We start from the raw sequence: 22,564 nt of genomic DNA on the forward strand, positions 1-22,564 counted from the left end.
ATGATTATTTATGCTACTTCTAAAAGGCTTATTCTTTCCCTTTCAAATATTTTAAATTATATTTCTTTAAAATAGTCACTTTATAACCTTCCTTCCTTGTGACTTAAAATTTATCACATTGTATTGTCTTACATAAGCTCTATGAATATAAACACACATATAAGTATGCACATGTATTTTTCTGAAATATCATGTTTTTTAATTAATTAATTTTAATTGGAGGCTAATTACTTTACAATATTGTAGTGGTTTTCCCCATACATTGACATGAATCAGCCATGGGTGTACATGTGTCCCCCATCCTGAACCCCACTTCCACCTCCCTCCCCACCCTTTCCCTCAGGGTTGCCCCAGTGCACCAGCTTTGAGTGCCCTGTTCATATATTTTTAAGAGTTGTAGTCTTAAGTCAGAATTTTTAATAATATATTTGTTATACTTATTATTGGCCTTCCCAGGTGGTGCTAGTGGTAAAGAACCCTGCCTGCTAATACAGGAAACATAAGAGACTTGGGTTTTACTCCCAGGAGGAGGGCGTGGCAACCCTCTCCAGGGTTCTTGCCTGGAGAATCCCATGGACAGAGGAGCCTTGCCGGAGTCCATACCGTTGCAAAGAATCAGACATGACTGAACCAGCTGAGCATACACAGCTATTATTATCTTCCTTTCTCTTTTATGCTTTCTTTTACTAAAATTTTTTTATCATTCTGATATTTTTCTTCCATAAAATAATCTGGATCATATAAAAGTTGCTTTTTTTTTTAACATCCCAAATTCAGCTAGGCTTAAGGATTAAGAATCTTAATTGCTCAAGGATATTAGTCAAAATCTGATTAATCAAAAGATTTAACAAATGTGCCTCATTTTCTTGATTAAAAGCAAACACTTGAAGTTTGCCAAATGACCTAAGGAAAAAGAGGATGTTCTAAATAAGACCACATGTTTCCGATTGGAAATGGAGTAGAGCATGTAACAACTTCATTAAAATCTTGTTACAAACCACTTTTTAGTAACAACAACAAAATCAACATGCCCAATAAGTCTGAATTGTGAGAAAAATGCTACTAGGTAGCTTTATTTTTCATTTCCTTCCTCTGACTAAGTAAATAACATCACTCAAATTCCTTATTTTATAGTTAAATACTTTCATGTAATCAACAATATGTTTAAAAATGTCTTTTAAGTAAGTAATGTGAGTTTGTTAAAAAAACATATTGGAGTATAGTTGCTTTACGATATTGTGTTAGTTTCTGCTGTACAGCAAAGTGAGTCAGCCATATGTATACATATCGCTTCGTTTTTGGACTTCCCCTATTTAGGTCACCACAGAGCATGGAGTACAGTTCCCTGTGCTAAACTGTAATGTAAGTTTTGAAATAATATTGCTACTTTATTAAAAGAGAAAGGACATGTTAAACTTGTTTATTAAATCAATGTGATTAGGATGATAATTGATGATACTTTTTCTGCTATGCAAGTTTCAAATCAAAATTATATATCAGACAATGGTGACATAACTGTAAAGAATTCAAAATTTCCTTTTGAATCATCTACTGATAATGTTTCGGAAATATTGATGTAGGAGTTTAGCAATATAAAACCCTTTACAATCCTTCCATTTTCTTTTTTATAAATGTATTATTTTAATTGAATTGTTTTGTATTATTTTTCCCAGTACTAAAATAAATATAAAAAGGGAGCATTAAATATATAGTTTTATCAAATATTTATTTGTATTTATACATTATTTAACTTGTAAATGGAACTAAAATATTTTCGAGAAAACTTACCTGAGAATTTTTAGCAGATATTTACATGAATTGAATCTATATATTTTTTTTATTAAATTGGTATTACAGAGTGGAAAATCCACTCAATAGAAATAATGAGGTTATTCAGAATAGAGAAAAAAAACAAAAGGCGAAGTCAATGTTGGAAGTAAAACAAGCAAAGAATTCAGAACATGATGGCTGAGGATGACCTAACCCTTACCCTGTTTCCCTCAGTTGTTTCTGTTGCATGCCAGAAAGCTCATATTTAAGCTTGAAATAAACAAAGAAAAAATGAGAATTTCCAACAGGCTAAATTTATTTTCTAAGCATGCATTTCCTTCACAAAATCATAGCATTCCATGATTATTTCCAGTTTATTTTATAAACATTTATAATGTATTCATTTAAATGTACATGTCATATTTTGCAATGTCTATCATATTTAAACAGAAGTTTTCACAATTCAATATATTTTTATCATTCTTATTTAATTATGAAAGAGCTACTTAAGCTTTTTATTATACATGATTCATATATAAAGAATGTATACAATATACATATGTGAATAAAATATACATGTACATATACACAAATGAATATTACACATTCCATTTATGAATTGAATTTTAAAATAATAGACTGCATGGTTTGTAGTAAACTGATGAAGCATTTCTCTCTTTATGCAAACATCCATGTTGAATTCTTTAAAACACGATATTCTCAAGATACTCATTTCTTACACAGTGACCTGCTTTCCCCAAAGCAAAGATTTCAAGAGATTCAGGCAGAAGTAACAAGGTTTCTTACAATCTTATAATCAGATATATCAAAACCAGTATTGCTGGTTTTGTATACAGGGCCAGTGTATACTATATTGTATACACAGGGCCAGTCAAGATTGAGGGGCCTATAAAAGGACATGCATATTGGGAAGTGTGGGTCATTGGATTTGGAGGTTCATCTTTTAGATTAACTATCATGATGGCAACCAAATCAAAAACATTTAATGAGATTATCTTTTTAAAATTATTTGATATTAGAAGGAATAACAATCCAACAAAATTTAAATGATACTCTTAGGACAGAATTTACCACTACTCCAGTGTGTGTTAAAGTACAAACTCATCTGAAAAGTTTATTCATTGATCTATTCATTTTACCAATAACTCATCCTGCTGGATCCACAAGGTTGCCATTAAAAGAAGATATTTCTTAGTTGTCACAATAAATCTGTTTTACAGTTAAGACAGCTAGGTGATGATTTCCAGCTCTTTATCCACTGTATGACAGAGAACACTAAGACATCAGTCAACCACTCACCAAGAGGATTTAAAATGCACAAAGCCATGTTCTCTGAAGAAATGATGGCTCTGTCCATGAAAATCCCTATGCACTCCTTATAAGATGCAGGAAAATCCTCTATTTGGATAAACTTCTATAGGGACCTAATTAAACTTAAAACCTTTTGCATAGCAAAGGAGACCATAAATGAGATGAAATGAAAACCAAGAATGGGAGAAAATATTTGCAACTGACGAAGGAATAGTCTCTAAAATATATAAATAGCTCATGCAGCTCAATAGAAAAAAAAAAAAAGTAAAAGATGGGCAGAAGACCAAAAGAGACATTTCTCTAAAGAAGACACACAGATGGCTAACAAACACATGAAAAGATTCTCAGCATCACTAATTGTAAGAGAAACACAAGTCAAAACTACATTGAGATATCACCTCACAACTGTCAGAATAGCCATCATCAAAAAATATATATATAAACAATAAATGCTAGAGAGGTTGTAGAGAAAAGGGAACCCTCTTGCACTGTTGGTGGGAATGTAAATTGTATGGAGAACACTATGGAAGTTCCATAAAAAGCTAAAAATAGAACTACCATATGACCCAACAGTCTCATTGCTGGGTATATACCCTGAGAAAACCATAGTTCAAAAAGACACACGTACTTCAGTGTTCAATGCAGCATTATTTACCATAGCCAGGACATAGAAGCAACATAAATGCCCATCAACAGAGGACTGGATAAAGAAAATATGGTACATACATAAAATGAAATATTGCTCACAGCCATAAAAAGAAAGAAAATTGGGTTTTTGCAGTGATGCGAAAGGACCACTGACAGATTGAAGTCAGTCAGAAAGAGATAAACAAATATTGCATATTAATGTCTATATATGGAATCTAGAAAAATGGTACAGTTGAACTTATTTGCAGAATAGGAATAGAGATGCAATCATGGAGAATGGACATGTGGACAAAGCCAGGAAGGGGAAGGTGGGATAAACTGAGAGAGTAGCTTTGACATATATACACCACCATGTGTAACACAGATAGCTACCATATAGCACAGGGAGCTCAACTCGGTGCTTTCTGATGACCTAGACAGGTGGGTTGGAGGAGTGGGAGGAGGCTCAAAAGGGAGGAGTATATGCATATATATGGCTGATTCGGGCTTTCCTCGAAGATCAGTTGGTAAAGAATCTACCTGCAATGCAGGAGATCCAGGTTCTATTCCTGGGTTGGGAAGATCCCTGGAGAAGGGAATGGCAACCCACTGCACTATTCTTGTCTGAAGATCCTGAGGACAGAGGAGCCTGGCAGGCTACTGTCCATGCAGTCACAAAAGATGGACATGACTTAGCGACTAATCTACCACCATGATGGATTTACTTTGTTGTACATCAGAAACTAACATCACATTGTAAAGCAATTATACTCCAATAATAAAATTTTTAAAAATAAACTTTATTTAAAAAAAAAAAGACATTGTGAGAGCAATGCTAGAGAGAGACCTAGAAACTGACCTACACATGTAGTAAAATTTGATATATTATAAAAGGATATCCAGAGAAGGTGATAGCGCCCCACTCCAGTACTCTTGCCTGGAAAACCCCATGGACGGAGGAGCCAGGTAGGCTGCATTCCATGGGGTCGCGAACAGTCGGACATGACTGAGCGACTTCACTTTCACTTTTCACTTTTATGCACTGGAGAAGGAAACGGCAACCTACTCCAGTGTTCTTGCCTGGAGAATCCCAGGGAAGGGGGAGCCTGGTGGGCTGCCGTCTATGGGGTCGCACAGAGTCGGACATGACTGAAGCGACTTAGCAGCATCAGCAAAGGGATATCACTGGGGAACAAATTTCTTGGCTGGAAACTTGAGTTCTGACAAATTATCTATATGAAAACAATTATTTATCATCTTTACATATATTTAAAAGGCTCTTATAGGAAAAAACTATTAACCTTTTTGGAAGGAAATACGAGGCATACATTTATTACCATAGCAAGTCAATGCTTTTAAAATAAAAAAAATAAAATATGCCTTAATGAAAGATATAATGAATCTATGTTAAAATTAAGTTTTGTTTAATCAAAGAAAACAACACTTGGATGAATATATGTGAAATTAAAAAACAGATTATTATATTCTACCATACACCAATCAGGAGAATGAGTATTAGGCAGTAAAAACAGATGAACATTCAGAAAATACATTGGAAAAAATTCTCACTACAAGCAGAGTGGTCTTGGCTTTGGTTTAAGTTAGCAATGTGTGTGTGTGTGTGTTTAGGGGGAGAGGGCACGCACTATGAGCTAAAGAACCTCTGATGAAGATGAAGGAGGAAAGTGAAAGAGCCAGTTTAAGACTAAATATTAAAAAAGAAAGAAAGAAAGGAAGAAAACTAACACAATGGCATCCAAGATTACAATTCCCTGCTGAATAACCAGTGACAGGAGAATGTTGGATCCCACCAAAAAAATATATCCCACGTCCAAGGGCAGGGGAGAAGCCCCAGTGAGATGGTAGGAAGGGGTGAAATCGCATTTGAAATCAAACCTGATACCCACCAGAGACACTGGGAGGGCTGAAACAAAACCTTGTGTGCACCAGGAGACCCCACAGAGACTGAGCCAAACTCGCCTTTTAGTGTTGGAGAGTCTCCTGTGAAGACAAGGGTCAGCAGTGGCCTGCTGCAGGGGCTCTGGGTGCAGTAGATCTGGGTATGGCATAAGCCCTCCTGGAGGATGTCATCATTAACCCCACCATAGAGCTTCCAGAACTTACACAGGACTGGGAAACAGACTCTTGGAGGGCACAAACAAAACCTTGTACACACCAGGACCCAGGAGAAAGGATCAGTGACACTACAAGAGACTGACCAAGACTTGCTTGTGAGTGTCCAGGAGTCTCTGGCAAAAGCGTGGGTCAGTGGTGGTCTGCTGCAGGGTTAGGGGTACAGAATGTGGCAGTGCCTGTACTGGATATTTTGAAGGAGTTAGCCTTTAACTTCATTACCTTCACCATAGTTTGGTTTCAGGTCAAACAACAGGGAGGGAACACAGGCCCACACATCAGCAAAAACTTGGATTAAAGATTTACTGAGCATGGCCCTGCCCATCAGAACAAGACCCAGTTTTCCCCACAATCAGTCTTTCCCATCAATTAGATTCCATAAGCCTCTTATCCTTATCCCTCAAGAGCAGACAGAATGAAACTACAGTCATATAAAACTAATCAAACAGATCACATGGACCACAGCCTTGTCTAACTCAATGAAACTATGAGCTATGCCATGTAGGGCCACCCAATATGGACAGGTCTTGGTGGCAAGTTCTGACAAAACATGGTCCAATGGAGAAGGGAATGGCAAACCACTTCAGTATTCTTGCCTTGAGAACCACATGAACAGGCAAAAAGATATGACACTGAAAGATGAGTTCCCCAGGTCAGTAGGTGCCCAATATGCTACTGGAGAAAAGTGGAGAAATAACTCAGAAAGAGTGAAGAGACAGAGCCAAAGCAAAAAATGTCATCCAGTTGTGAATGTGACTGGCAGTGGAAGTAAAATTTGATGCTGAAAAGAGCAATATTGCATAGGAACCTGGAATGTTAGGTCCATGAATCAAGGAAAATTGGAAGAGGTCAGGCAGGAGATGGTAAGAGTGAACACGGGCATTTCAGGAATCAGTGAACTAAAATGTATTAGAATGGGAGAATTTAACTCAGATAAGTTAAGAAAGGCTTCCTCACTGAACAATGCAAAGAAATAGATGAAAACAACAGAAAGGAAAAGACTACAGATCTCTTCAAGAAAATTAGATATACCAAGGGAATATTTCATGCAAAGATGGGCACAATGAAGGAAAGAAATGGTATAGACCTAACAGAAGCAGAGGATATTAAGAAGAGGTGGCAAGAATACACAGAAGAACTAAACAAAAAAGATCTTCATAACCCAGATAATCATGATGGTATGATCATTCACCGAGAGCCAGACATTCTGGAATGCGAAGTCAAGTGGGCTTTAGGGAGCATCACTATGAACAAAATTACTGGAGGTGATAGGATTCCAGTTGAGCTATTTCAAATCCTAAAAGATGCTGCTGTGAAAGTGTTGTACTCAATATGCCAGAAAATTTGGAAAACTCAGCAGCCAAGGGACTGGAAAAGGTCAGTTTTCCTTCCAATCCCAAAGAAAGGCAATGCCAAAGAATGCTCAAACTACCTCAGAATTGCGCTCATCTCACACACTAGTAAAGTAATGCTCAAAATTCTCCAAGCCAGGCTTCAACAATACATGAACTGTGAAGTTCCAGATGTTCAAGCTGGATTTAGAAAAGGCAGAGGAACCAGAGATCAAATTGCCAACATATTCTGGATCATGGAAAAAGCAAGATAGTTCCAGAAAAACATCTACTTCTGCTATATTGACTATACCACAGCATTTGACTGTGTGGACCACAACAACTGTGGAAAATTCTTAAAGAGATGGGAATACTAGACCACCTGATCTGCCTTTTGAGAAATCTGTATGCAGGTCAGGAAGCAACAGTTAGAACTGGACATGGAACAACAGACTGGTTCCAAATAGGAAAAGGAGTACATCAAGGCTTTATATTGTCACCCTGCTTATCTAACTTATATGCAGAGTACATCATGAGAAATGCAGGGGTGGAAGAAGCACAAGCTGAAATTAAGATTGCCAGGAAAATATCAATTACCTCAGATATGCAGAAGACACCACCCTTATGGCAGAAAGCAAATAACTAAAGAGCCTCTTGATGAAAGTGAGAGGAGTTTGAAAAAGTATATATAAATATATATATATATATATATATATATATATATATATATAAAACTCAACACTCAGAAAACTAAGATCATGGCATCTGGTCTCATCACTTCATTGCAAATAGAGGGGGAAACAATGAAAACAGTGAGAGACTTTATTTTGGGGGCTCCAAAATCATTGCAGATGATGACTGCAGCCATGAAATTAAAAGGCACATGTTCCTTGGAAGAAAAGCTATGACCAATCTAGACAATATGTTAAGAAGCAGAGATGTTACTTTGCCAACAAGGGTGTATCTAGTCAAAGCTATGGTTTTTCCAGTAGTCATGTTTGGATGTGAGAGTTGGACTATAAACAAAGCTGAGCACTGAAGAATTGATGCTTTTGAACTTTTGTGTTGGAGAAGACTCTTGAGAGTCCCTTGGACTGCAAGACAATTCAATCAGTCCATCCTAAAGGAAATCAGTCCTGAATATTCATTGGAAGGACTGATGCTGAAGCTGAAACTCCAGTACTTTGGCTACTTGATGTGAGGAACCAACTCATTGGAAAATACCCTGATATGGGAAAGATGGAAGGCAGGAGGAGAAGGGGAGCACAGAGGATGAGCTGATTGGATGGCATCACTGACTGGATGGACATGAGTTTGAGCAAGCTCCAGGAGTTGATGATGGACATGGAAGCCTGGCGTGATGCAGTCCATGGGGTTGCAAAGAGTCGGACATGATATAGCAATTGAACTGTACTGAACTGAATTACATCTGGCCCCATTACTGCTTGCAAATAGAAGAGGAAAAGGTAGAAGTAGCAACAGCTGTCCTCCTCCTGGGCTTCAAAATCATGCAGACAGTGACTGCAGCCATGAAATCAGAAGACAAGTGTTCCTTGAAAGGAAAGCGGTGACAGACCTAGACAGTGTGTTGAAAAGCAGGCATTACTATGCCAACAAAGGTCCATATAGTCGAGGCTGTGGTCTTCCCAGTGGTCATATGTGGTTGTGAGAGCTGGAAGGTAAACAAGAAAGAAAGCCAAAGAATTGATGCCTCCATATTGTGGTGCTGGAGAACACTCCTCAAAGTCCCTTGAACAGCATGGAGATAAAACCATTCAGTCTTAAGGGAGATCAACCCTGAATACTCAATGGAAGGAGCGATGCTGAAGCTGAAGCTCTAGTATTTTGGTCATCTGATATGAACAGATGACTCATTGGAAAAGTCTCTGATTCTGGGATAGATCATGGGCAGAAGGAGAAGAGTGCATAAAAAGATGAGATGGCTGGAAGGCATCACCAATGCACTGAACATGAACTTGTGCAAATTCTGGGAGATGGTGAGGGGCAGGGAGGCCTGGTGTGCATGAGTCCATGGAGTTGCAAAGAGCCTGACATGACAGGGTGGCTAAACAACAACGGCAACAACAGGCACTGTTGAGGGAAGACAAGGGTAGGTGCGTGAATCAAGGAAATTTGTTTCACACAATTATTCAGGACAGAATCTTCAGCACTCCAAGGCTGTGTTCAGGTCCCTACTACAAATTTCAGATGTGGAAAGCACTCCCAGTGGGTGTACATCAAAAGATGGTAGCTATCTGTCCTGTGTGATGCATGTCATTTCCATTCACATTCCAATGACTAGAACTCAGCAGTATGATATATTAACACTTGGTTGCAAGAGAGCCTAAGAACTGATCCAAGAGGAAAAAAGAAATATGTTTTGGTAAACAGCTAGTAAGTGATCCTATAATAAATAAATAACTCTTATAATCAATAAGAAAGTAAAAATACTTCATAGGAAAAATAGTTGAAAAATACACACATTTCTAAGAAATGCAATGTTAGTATAAATAAACCAATGAAAAGAAGTGCAACATAATCTGTACTTTTAAGGATACACAAAATCAAACCAAAAGTAAGATCTTTTTCTACATTCTGGTCAGAAATTAAAGGAATAATGACCAATTTAGAATATGATTCTGGATTGACTGTAAATTATGTTGTACATTGGTTCACAGAGACCTTGGTGATACTTGATAAAACAACAACAAAAGATTGATGTACCCTATGGCTCAGGAATTCCTATATATATAGAGAGAGAGAGGAGTGAACTGCTGAGTTCTGCTACATATCATAAATTTCTTCACATGCATAACAGAAGACATGTACAAAATTATCTATATAACAGTATATACAGAGAGGAACATTTAAAAATAATACAAATGTGCACAAACAGAAGAATGGATAAATATATTATGGTTAATTCACACAATAAATTTCTACCCAACAATTGAATTAAAAAACTGCCCCCAGAGAAATAAACATGAATGAATTCAGAAACATACAATTTCAATGGAAAATGAGTTATAGAAGATTATTCATGATAAGAACTCAAAAATTATATTGTTATTTATACAAGAGAACACATATAAGATATAATACAAACATCATAATTCCATAATGACATAGATTTATAACACAGAATATATATGTAATTATATAATTCAAATGAGAAACAATGAATGTTAAACACAAAAGTCAGAATAGTGCTTATCCACACTGACGAGATTGATTTGACCCAAAAGGAAACTGTATGGATCTTGATTACATTTTTTTTTGTTTGTTTATTTTTTCCTTCTTAAGCTGGATGGTGGATATAGAGACATTCACTTCATTTAAAGTGTGTATATGTGTGTGTATATGCAATATAACATATTTCCTTTTCCATAAATTATATATATTAAAACAATCTGTAAAATTAGTCATTTAAGATTACCTATGTGCAGGCAAGATAAATATGTGCTCAATTTACTCTTCCCAATCCTCAAAAATAGATCTCTAAGTAAAACTGGATCAACTGAGTGCAAAGCAACCGTATTCAGGCCTGATGTTTGGCATTACATTTCTTTTACTCTTTTGTCACTTTTTGTATATTTTTATGGAAATGCTAAGTGCTATATTTACACATTTACTCCCATAGATATATCAATTTCAACTTCTATTGCTGTGTTCTCTTTTATTTCATATTTTGTGACAAACTCTTGTTTATATGTGTGTACAGTTTGTTTCTGCATGTATTTCTTCTATATATATAAATTACAAAAAAAAACATTGTATATATTTTGTAAATGCAAGTAGTGTAAAAGTACAACCATGGTAATACATTTTAATTTTGTCAAAAGTTTAAGCACTGTGCTTTATATTTCAGAGTAGTTTATAGCAAGCATAAATTGAACTAATTAGGCAATACTGTTAAACTGATGAAGCTAATTTTTCAATGTGTAAAAATTTAATAGAACCATTCATAATTAATGAAGTTGTTGCTAAAAGCACCTCCTTATTTATTTCTTTGACAGTTGAAGTGATTGAGTTAGTATGGAACAGGGTAATCAAAAGGAAGGAAGAAAGCAGGAATCAAGAAAACAATTAGTAGAATCTGATAGAGTGTTATTTAACTTAATAAAATTTAATGACTGTTCCTCTGATTCTAAAATAAAAAAATATAATGTAATTCACAACTGAAAATTACACTTGAAAATAAGGCATTCAGTCATTCTTTACTAATTGATAATCTATCCTTTGTAATGATTTTAAATGAGAGCTGTAATCACCATGTCTAGTATTATCAATTATTATATTAAGAGTAGACAGAGACTACCATAAATGATTTTATCTTCAACAGAATTTTCACAATCAAGCAGTTATTGTGGACAATGAACCTTTAAATCAATGTACATGTGTGTATATGTGTGTGTGTGTTTATGACAGAGAGGGAGAGAATTATTTGATTAATTCAGAAAATTAGACTCAATAAAATATGCATATGCATTATATATGTGTTGTATTAATCAGAATTAAACTTTGGAATGTTTCCTAAATTAATCACAGTAAAACATGTTGGCTAAGCATGTAGGCAAATCACTTGGCTACCTATTTTCTATGAGAGGCTATGACATCTCTGCCCAGGCTTTTTGCTCTTACTGACTCTAAAATTGCTATCTCTAAAGCCATTCTTATAAAAATAATATAGAAAACAGTTACCATACATGTCTTGTCTGAAATCACTGATTTTGAACACAGTGGAATTAAAAATAGAACAGGAAATTTCCATTAGATGAGCATAAGAGAAGAGTGATCTTAATGTTTGAAATCAGTGGGCAATGACTGAGCAAAAGAGAAAGCAATAAGTAGCCAAAACAAAGTCCTAACTATTTCACAAGTCTATGACTAGTTTTGTGTGAGGCAGATTAATGATTTACAAACACAAGCTTACAAATTAGTTCTTGAAAAGTAAACTAAGTAAAAGGAAATGGACCCCCATCGGCTCAGTACTTCTAAACAGTTCCTATGTCCAAACAGAATCACTTGGAACAAAATTCTGATCAGACTCCAGCCCCACTCAATAACCTTCACCTGTTACTAGCTGTGTATGGAAAAATTACCAAATTCCTGTCTGGCACTAAGGAAATTTTAGAGCCTGTTTTCTTTTTCCATCTATACCATATTATATTCTACTTTTTCACAGTCACTACCCTTCAGCCAGTTAAATTCTTTTCTCATACAGGTCCAGTCTTTTGCTTCTCTCTGAGTCTGGCCTGAAATTGTTTATTTTTCCTGGAATAACCTAAGTCCCTCAGCTGCTTGCCAAATTCTCTTCATATTCAATACTTACTTCAGAAATGAAGGTCGGTTCAGCGCTCACTGCCTTTGACATTTTTACTAATCTCTCTTTCCAGGACACCCATAACATTATATCTGCCCTCCCCCTCAGGGACAGATCCATTTTTATTCTTTCCTTTAGTTGTTTATACTGATGGATTTTTTTTTCCTTTTAAGATGGAAAGTTGCATGGGATTACTGTGTTTAATTTTTTTTTTTTTTTAACCTGGAACATAAACAAGAAGCACTGAGGGTAGACATAGTCAAAGCTGAGGGAAGCTGCAAAGCCCTAGGAGATGTTCTTCTTTTAGATCTGTGCTGCAGTCTGCATCTGGCTCAGCAGATATTTCATAGCACTGACTGACAAATCATCTGAGGCTATGCTCCAGAGTTCCATGGTCAAGGCATATAATAGTGGGGTCCAGAAATTTACACAAACCCTGGAAATGAGACAAATGACTCCTAAAAATTTGGCTGACCTAGAAAGGGATAGTGTAAAACAAGAGTAAAATAATTCAGTAACTTTATGAAGAGAAGAAAATACTGGGATCCATAGACCCAGCCAGCACAATAGATTCAAAGGCTCTTTTGAAGCAGCTGCACCCCTATGCTAATGCTCAGATCAGACCTTGTCACCTAACAGAGGATGTTATGGATAGCATAAGAAACTGTACATGAGTATTTAAAGTGAGTCTCATCCATTTCCGCCAAGTGTCATTAGGCAGTCTTCAAACATGCACCAGGTATATTGCTGTGGTCAGGATTGCAGGAGAGAAAATCTGAAAACTGAGCATGGATCCAAGAGAAAGCGGGTCATTCAACACTAAGTCCCTAATCAAAAGAATCTGAAAATGGTGTTAATTTGCAATGATATGCACTTCTAAACCTGATAAATTAGATCAATGATAGAATTTGAAGATAAATTTTTCTTACATATTTGAGTTGTTCCATAACTAAATCTATTTGTTGCTCTACTATAACAGTAAAGATAAGTTAATATCATTATTGAACAAAATATGTTAATAAGATTAAGAAAAGTTAGCAAAAATATCATTTGAATGGGAAATATAAATTATTTGATTCACCATTAAATCTGGGGAAAATAAAAATAATGGTCCTTTCTATTACAGACTTTTTTGGTGTGAAAGTTAAAAACTCATATTCTGTCTGGTAACTCAAAAGCATTAAAGAATCAGGGTAGTGCCTATAAGTGTCTCTTATATCTTAATGACATGTTGAATTGTTTGTACCTTCAGAATCATTAACCAGGGACTTTGCATTTTGTTAATGAAGGAATGGAGAAGGAAATGGGGACCTACTCCAGTATTCTTGCCTGAAAAATCCCAAGGACAGAGGAGCCTGGCAGGCTACAGTCCATAGGGTTTTAAGAGTCAGACACAACATAATGACTAAAGCACCACCACCAATGAAGGAATAGGGCATATATTAATAATATTTAATACCTACTCCCATGAAAATATTTTAAAATATGCATAAGATAAAAAAACTGTAAATAACACATAGTCTTCCTAATTCCTCTGTGGCTTAGAATTGTATTGGTCAATCTTTCCTCCCACTGCTCTTGAGAAAACACACTCTACCCTTTGACCTCAGCACTTTAAAATATACATTTTTGCTAGTTTTCTGTTATTATTCCCCTTCTCAACAAGTTCATCTTTGTCAATTAACTTCTATTATTTAATTTTGCACCTGTATCTGAAATCTCCAGAATAAGTGTAATTGATGGTTGGACATTTTCACTTGGTTGTCTCACACAGATATCTCAAACTTAGTGCTTACTCTGTGATCATTATTTATTAGGCAAACTGTCTCTTCTTTATAATCTACTTTGGTATGCATGTGTGTGTGTGTGTGTGTGTGTGTGTGTGTGTATATATCTACAGAGCTCACTCTTAAATCTTCCTCTTATTAGACTCTTGATCAATCCATTAATAACCAATGAATGACTCTAACTTGTGACTTTACCATATGCAAAGCTACACATAGTGGCTCCTAAATAACTCTATATTATATACTCATTTATCCATCTCCCCTGTCTTCTCATTAACCTGGTACCTGATATTCCTGATCATGATAATTGATGGTGATTATAATGATTATAGCCATAATCTTGTTCCTTTCATTGAAAATTCAGTTTGCCTCATTCTCCTTTTCCTATCTTACATTCAAAACCAAGTTAAATGTGACATTTTTAGAAATATTAGGGAAGATTAATGTATTTGAAATTAATTCATTTGTTCAACAGAGTAAATGTATTGAGCCGTGATTCTGTGTCTGAAACTGTAATAGAGAATTGGGGATACATGTATGAGAAATCCTTATCCTCCCAGAGTTTACAGTCTGACAGTTTCATGCTATTTTTAAGTGCTTAAGATACGAAAGATATTGTAATATGTTCTTTAAACACATCATTTAACCCTTCAGACAAGCCTGTGAAACAGGTAGAATTATTAACAATTATTATCCCTTTTTTACATATTAAAAACTGAGACTGCCATACAGTAAGTGACAAATTACACAAATACTGAATACTAATAAATGCTCCCTTTTTAATCACTAAGCTGCAGTTGTTCAATAAAAGCATTGCAAATATAATTTATTACCATAAGTATGTCAAACCTTAAGATGCCTATGTTTAGAGGTGGCATTTACAAATAACGGGTAAATTTTTTAGAATCAATTTTAAAATAAATTTGTATGCGAGAGGTCGTGAACAAATTCCTGATTTCATATTATTCAACAAATTAAATCTCAATTAGTATGAAATATCTGGACCTTTTTCACTCAGAGAAGTCCATAGCCTAGTAAGGGAGAAATATATATGGAAAAAGATGGAAACAAATAAATTGCAGTGTAATAGTGACTACATTATTCTTCTAATAATGTATCATGGAAACAAAGAAAAAGTTAAATTTTCACTCTTAGATCAGGAGACAGTTTACAGAACAAGCATCTTTACATGCTGTTCTTGAAGGTAAATAAGGACTGCACGGAACAGTTAAAAAAACATTTCTTAAAGGTAAACATAGAAATGTAAAAATGAAAACTGCAGGCTCAAAAATAACAAGTAGACACTTAAGTGTTTCAGATAAAAGGAGGATAGTGGAAAAAAATGGATTAGCACTCATCAGGTTAAGGTCTTTGTGAGCTAGGATGTGAAATTTGAATTTTATTCTAAAAGTACTGGGTGGTTTCTTGACATTATGTCAGAAAATGGCAAGTTTTCCAAATGTACTTAAATATATCCCTGACCAATCTGGAGCTCCCAAAGAGACATGCACTGGTTGCGGCTCCTAGCAGATTAACTGACAAAACCCTGACTACTGCCGGCACTGCAGGCAGCAAATACAGTTCATTAAATTCTGCCTCAAGGGTTGTTGAAATTGTGTCCAAAGACGTTAAAGCAAGCCAAAGCAAATGATGAATTCACTTTTATTTAATGCAGTTAACATTTTTAAAATGTCAAAATGCTATTGAAGTCAATGAGTAAAGTACAATTGTACAAGAACAAATTGTACTAAATAATGATAATGATGATAAGCACATACTAGTTACATATGCAGGTATGGATATTTAATTTCATTTTCCTTTCCCTGTGTAAATGTGGGCAAATTTAACTTCCAGAAGCCACCAATAAAATGGGTGGAATATTTTTGTACTTACTTTAAAGTGTTGTTTTTAATATTAAGTGGGTTACAGTACATGAAGGCCTTACTACAGTGTTAGGCGCAAAGTATTATTGTGTTACTTATAGTAAAAGTAAGCATAGTTAGAATTTCAATACTTATAAATTTACCCTGTAAAATAGATTTAATCAATTATTTTTAATTGATATAGATAATCACTTTTCTATTTGAGTAAGGATAGAAGGTGGGGTGACTGGAGATGGGAAATTAGGGACTGAGTGAAAAAAGTATTATTTAAAGATTTGGGTGGACAAAACTAAAAGAAATTAATACCTGCAATCAACACAAAATCATGTTACTCAGAGTCTGAAAAGTCTGCATATATAGGGTGGAAATTCCTTATGAACAAGTTTCTTTCAAAAGTTATATATTTCTTGATATTTTAGCTTCATGTATACTGTTACTAAGGTAGTTTGTAAACTCTAACTTCTGAACCATTGAAAGAGCAATGAACAAAAAGAGACTAACTTAATTACTTTCGTGCCTAAACTCAGAGTACATTTTTTCTGCATTATAATCCAAAACTATGTTTTCTAGATCAAACTACAACTACAACTAAAATTTGATTTGATTGAACAAAATCCAAATACCTTTCTTCTTCAGCAAGTGTTACATAAATAAGGACACAAATTCTGCCATGAACATTACACAGAAAAGTGTAGGTGTTGTTAAAACTCTGAGGTTCCCTTTATTGTTCACATCAGAAGCACTTTACTATCTCTTAATGGATATTAAACCAACAGTTTAGGAAGTTTATTTGGGGACTCACCTTTGTGTTATACACTAATCTCAAGTACAATCCACTCACCTAGGATCCATTTGCTCCATAAAAGCTTGCTTCTTGTTTTATGGCACTTTAAGAGATTGTGAGTTACTGAGTAAACTTTGCAGTTCCTGAGAAAGAACTCAATAACCTGTGCTGTCTTAGAAACAACACAAAATGTTTTCCAGTTATGTACAGCTAAATTAAAACAGTGCTGTTCAGAATGGAACTTGTAATTTCAGACATAGATGGGTGAGGTGTTTCTGTAGATTTCAGTCCTTTGCAAGGATTTTTCTGCCCTACTGACCAGTTAGAAAACACTTGCCTCTCTGCAGAAAGCATGTCCCAAGCACAGTTAGCACCACATTTTCCAAGATGCCCATATTATACCCGCCACAGGGGCCCTCCTGCTCCCTTCTTTGTAGCCGGCTGCAGCCCTGCACTATACCCGAGCTGTCTAAGTGGAGGAAGTACTCACTCCGTAATCACTCACATCCATAGTTCTTAATGCTTCCTCTGCCTGCACTCTTTACACACAGTCCACTTCTGTCAGTAACACTTCTCTTTACACTGCCATCAAAAAATGAAGGGAGAAAAGGAAGAATGTATACATGTAATTTGAAAGAAGTCCCTGAAGATTCTGCTACACTGGGTGGCAAGTCAGCTCCTCATAAGAATTATTGTTATTATTTCTAACATAACAGTTATCAATATTTTGGCACAAGAAAACCTTCAAAATATTTACCATGAATAGAAAATGTCCAAGAGGAATAAAAAAAAAGTAAATGGTGTGAAATATTTAGAAAGTATAAGAATAGTGATATAAAAGATTGTGAAATAAGTGAACATAAAAAGAAAATTGGGCTTCCTAGGCGACTCTAGTGGTAAAAAACAAAACAAACAAACAAACAAAAATACCCAACAATGCAGGAGATGAAAAAGACCCATGTTTTGATCCCTGGGTTGGGAAGATCCCTTGGAGGAGGGCATGGAAACCCATTCCAGTATTCTTGCCTGGAGAATTCCATGGATAGAAGAGCCTGGCGGGCTACAGTCCACAGGGTCACAGTTGGACACCACTCTTAGAACGCCCACAAACAGAAGAATGTGCTCAGTTGCTGTCCAACTCTTTGTGACCCCATGGACTGTAGCCCACCAGGGTCCTCTGTCCATGGGATTTTCTAGGAAAGAATACTGGAGTGGGTTGCCATTTCATGCTCCAGGGGGAAAGAATACTGGGAAAATAATGTTCTTTGACTTTTTTCTTCCTTTGTTTCACTTTTAAATTGTAGAGTCTACCATTTCAGAAATCATACACTCCCAAGAAGGAGGGATTAACAGCTTGACAGCAGTTTAGGAAATGGTTCGTGCCTCACTCCACTCCTGGGGCAGCACATGTCTAAACCATGTAGGATGGCTCATTGTCCATGCTTCTCTGCAGTGTCTCGAGATGCAGACACCGGAACCAACAGTGGGATTTTCACACCCTGACCTCCCTGAAGTGTTTCAGTCATCCAACAGAAGTCTGTTAGGTACTAACAGTATTCACAAAATTTTAACCTACTGTTTCTCTGCAAAAGAACGAACACACACACAGACACAGTTGTTCAGTGTGATTTAACAGGAAATATTGCACATTTCCAAAAGAGAATTAATTATTCAGGTAATTAGGATACATTTAAACAATTGTATAGAAGAATCTGAGATCTTGCTGTTCATGCTTGGTGTCTTCATATCATAAACTCTCTTTAAATATTCTAGAATTAACCTTGTTTAAATTATTTATAGGCTTTGAACAGCACAGTCTTTGTTATATATACCTAAGGCTATTTGATGGACCTTTTTTTTCAAGTATCTGATGGAGATAAAGCATTTCATTGAACGTTGTTAGAAAATATAACTGCAAGGGGTTGTTGAATAAATTTTTGCATATATACTGTTCTTCCATAAAATGCCATGAAAACTAGTTTGGAATCCTTTGGGTTTTATTAACTTATTGATTGATAACAATAGCTTCTGTTTCTGAACTAAAAAAATATACATTCTTGGTAACGTCACTTCTTTGGCAAAAATGCAACAAGCAAACAAGATTTGTTGTTCAGCCATGCATTTGATTTGGCAAACTATGTTCTTTTTCTAATCTTGAAAGGGCCTTGAAATGTCCATCTAGCAGCATGTCTACATTGCTAAAATGACATAATAGCAACCCAAACTATATCTTTTATTTTCCACTCTGCTGTTTATTTCCCACTTTTTAGAGGTCAGCTATGGCTATGAAAATCATGTATAATTGGAATTAAAAGCAGCTTTTATAACAGCAGCTGTCATTTAAACAAATTGTCTCAGAGAATGGCAATAGCATTGAATTAGCCTTGCAAATAACAACCAAAAATCTGCCAGTCTCCAAAAGGTTACAGTCCTTTTCTTTCTAGAGAGAAAGAAGCCATAAAATTAAAAGCATCTGCATTGGCAAGCAAAAAGACTAGTATAAATTACTTTACAGATAGACTTCCAAGACAATGTCAAAATAAATTTTATTATAGAATTTATAAAAATAATTTTGGAGATTAATAATCTGAGTAACAGTGTAATAAAAATCCATTTCTAAAGTGAGAGTTTAGTATATACCCACAGTTAACAGCAGATTTCTGTCTTCTCTGGTTATAAAATCATAGAAATGAAAAAATAGTTCAGCTTTAGTCAGATAATTTTAGGTTAAAAATGAGTTTAAATTTCCTGACACTTGTTAAAATAATATGGTTCCCTGGGAAACTGATAAATTGTCTTTGAAGGTATTTTAATGAAGATTTCTGGTACATGTGATTTCACACATGTGTTCCTCTATTCTTTAAAATGCTTCCTTTTTTTTTTATTTAATCAGTGCTTAAAGGTTCTTTCAGTTCAGTTCAGTTCAGTTCAGTCTCCTAGTCATGTCCGACTCTTTGCGACCCCATGAATTGCAGCACACCAGGCCTCCCTGTCCATCACCAACACCCAGGGTTCACCCAAACTCATGTCCATCGAGTCAGTGATGCCATCCAGCCATCTCATCCTCTGTTGTCCCCTTCTCCTCCTGCCCCCAATCCCTCCCAGCATCAGAGTCTTCTCCAATGAGTCAACTCTTCGCACGAGGTGGCCAAAGTATTGGAGTTGCAGCTTCAGCATCAGTCCTTCCAATGAACACTCAGGACTGGTTTCTTTTAGGATGGACTGGTTGGATCTCCTTGCAGTCCAAGGGACTCACAAGAGTCTTCTCCAGCACCACAGATCAAAAGCATCAATTCTTCGGCACTCAGCTTTCTTCACAGTCCAACTCTCACATCCATACATGACCACTGGAAAAACCATAGCCTTGACTAGATGGACATTTGTTGGCAACGTAATATCTCTACTTTTTAATATGCAATCTAGGTTGGTCATAACTTTCTTTACAAAGATGCATTTTCACATGTTCTTTCCATCTTTGTTACTGTTTGAAAGCCAAAGAGAGATGTACAAGTAGGGGAATGTAGTAGTGCTTTGTGTATAAAGAAATTATCAAGAACAACAAACAACAATCACAAACCACAAGAATGCTTATGTTATCCTTGAACATTCATTCTAAACTTTTAATTCTCTTAATGCCCTACAAGGGCTTTCCTGATAATTCAGTTGGTAAAGAATCCACCTGCAATGCAGGAGATCCCAATTTGATTCCTGAGTTGGGACAATCCTCTGGAGAAGAGATAGGCTACCCACTCCAGTATTCTTGAGCTTCCCTTGTGGCCTAGCTAGTAAAGAATCCACCTGCAATGTGGGAGACCTGGGTTCGATCCCTGAGTTGGGAAGATACCCTGGAAATTGGAAAGGTTAAGTATTCTGTCCTGGAGAATTGAATGGACTGTATAGTTCACGGGGTCCCAAAGAGTTGGACATGACAGAGCAACTTTAACTTTCATTTTCAATGCCATACAAAGACATATGACCCCATCATTACTATGTTGTTGTTAGTTTCTAGTGTCTTAGTCATGTCAAACTCTTTGCAACCCCATGGACTGTAGCTTGCCAGGCTCCTTTGTCCATGGAATTTTCCAGGCAAGAATATTGTATGGCTTGCCATTCCCTTCTCCAGGGGATCTTCCTAAATCAGGGATGGAGCCTGCATCTCTTACATTAGCAAGCTGATTCTTTACCACTGAGCCACCTGGGAACACCCCATCATTACTATATCATTTATAAAATGATACCAATTATTCAGAATAGGATTTAATGAAATTATTACTATGTGAATTTGTTTTCAAATTTGCTTATCAATAGGATGATCTATTTAGATATAAAAGGGACTAATAGATCATCTAAGCTAATGTTTCTTAATATGTGCTCCATGAATAACCTTTTAGGCTTGTTTTAAAAAGCCTACATAGACATGACTAAATTAGCAACTTTGGAGGTAGATCTTAGGAATATTAATTTCTGGAACTAAGTAATTTGCTGAACTAGGTCCTTGTGAAGTTTCACTGCCATGTTGCTGAGAGTCTAGATCCAACACAGAGGCATCTAGGTAGGTCTAAAGATGTTCTTTGGAAGGACGGAGGCTAAAGCTGAAACTCCAATACTTTGGCCACCTCATACGAAAAGTTGACCCATTGGAAAAGACTATGATGCTGGGAGGGATTGGGGGCAGGAAGAGAAGGGGATGACAGAGGATGAGATGGCTGGATGGCATCACCGATTCAATGGACATGAGTTTGGGTGAACTCCAGGAGTTGGTAATGGACAGGGAGGCCTCGCATGCTGCAATTCATGGGGTTGCAAAGAGTCGGACATGACTGAGAGACTGAACTGAACTGAACTGAAGGATGTGAAGATGAATAAGGCATCTAATGGAAAAGCAAATGCAAAAATAGAGATATGAATGCAAAAAAAAATGAAATGTTTCTAACACATTTTGCATTGAGTATAGAGACACCAAAAAAATACATCAAAATAAATTTTCCTGGAAGTATTGAGGGCAGCATAGGAAAGAATTGAAGCAGTACATGAACATCCTGAAGGAAGGTAAACAGGACAAGGAAATGCATTTACATGATAGGCCACAGGGTATGTGAGAAAATTAAAAGACTGTATTGTATTGTTGAATCAAAAATTGAGAGACATATGAATGATATGGATAGGGAATTATGTAGAAGCAAGATGAAGAGGTAAAAATTCCTGTTATGTAGACTTTTATGGCACCCCACTCCAGCACTCTTGCCTGGAAAATCCCATGGACGGAGGAGCCTGGTGGGCCGCAGTCCTTGGGGTCGCTAAGAGTTGGACAAGACTCAGTGACTTCACTTTCACTTTTCACTTTCATGTATTGGAGAAGGAAATGGCAACCCACTCCAGTGTTCTTGCCTGGAGAATCTCAGGGATGGGGGAGCCTCATGGGCTGCAGTCTATGGGGTTGCACAGAGTCGGACAGGACTGAAGCGACTTAGCAGCAGCAGCAGCATAGAGGTAATGAAGACTCACTCAAAGAATTTAAACATGAAAGTGACATTGTCAGATATGTATTCAAGATAGATTCTTCTGGAAGCTCTTTGAGGAAAGATTTTAATGGA

The sequence above is a fragment of the Bubalus kerabau genome, chromosome 12 (genome assembly GCF_029407905.1).
Source record: "Bubalus kerabau isolate K-KA32 ecotype Philippines breed swamp buffalo chromosome 12, PCC_UOA_SB_1v2, whole genome shotgun sequence".
NCBI classification, from domain to species: domain Eukaryota; kingdom Metazoa; phylum Chordata; class Mammalia; order Artiodactyla; family Bovidae; genus Bubalus; species Bubalus kerabau.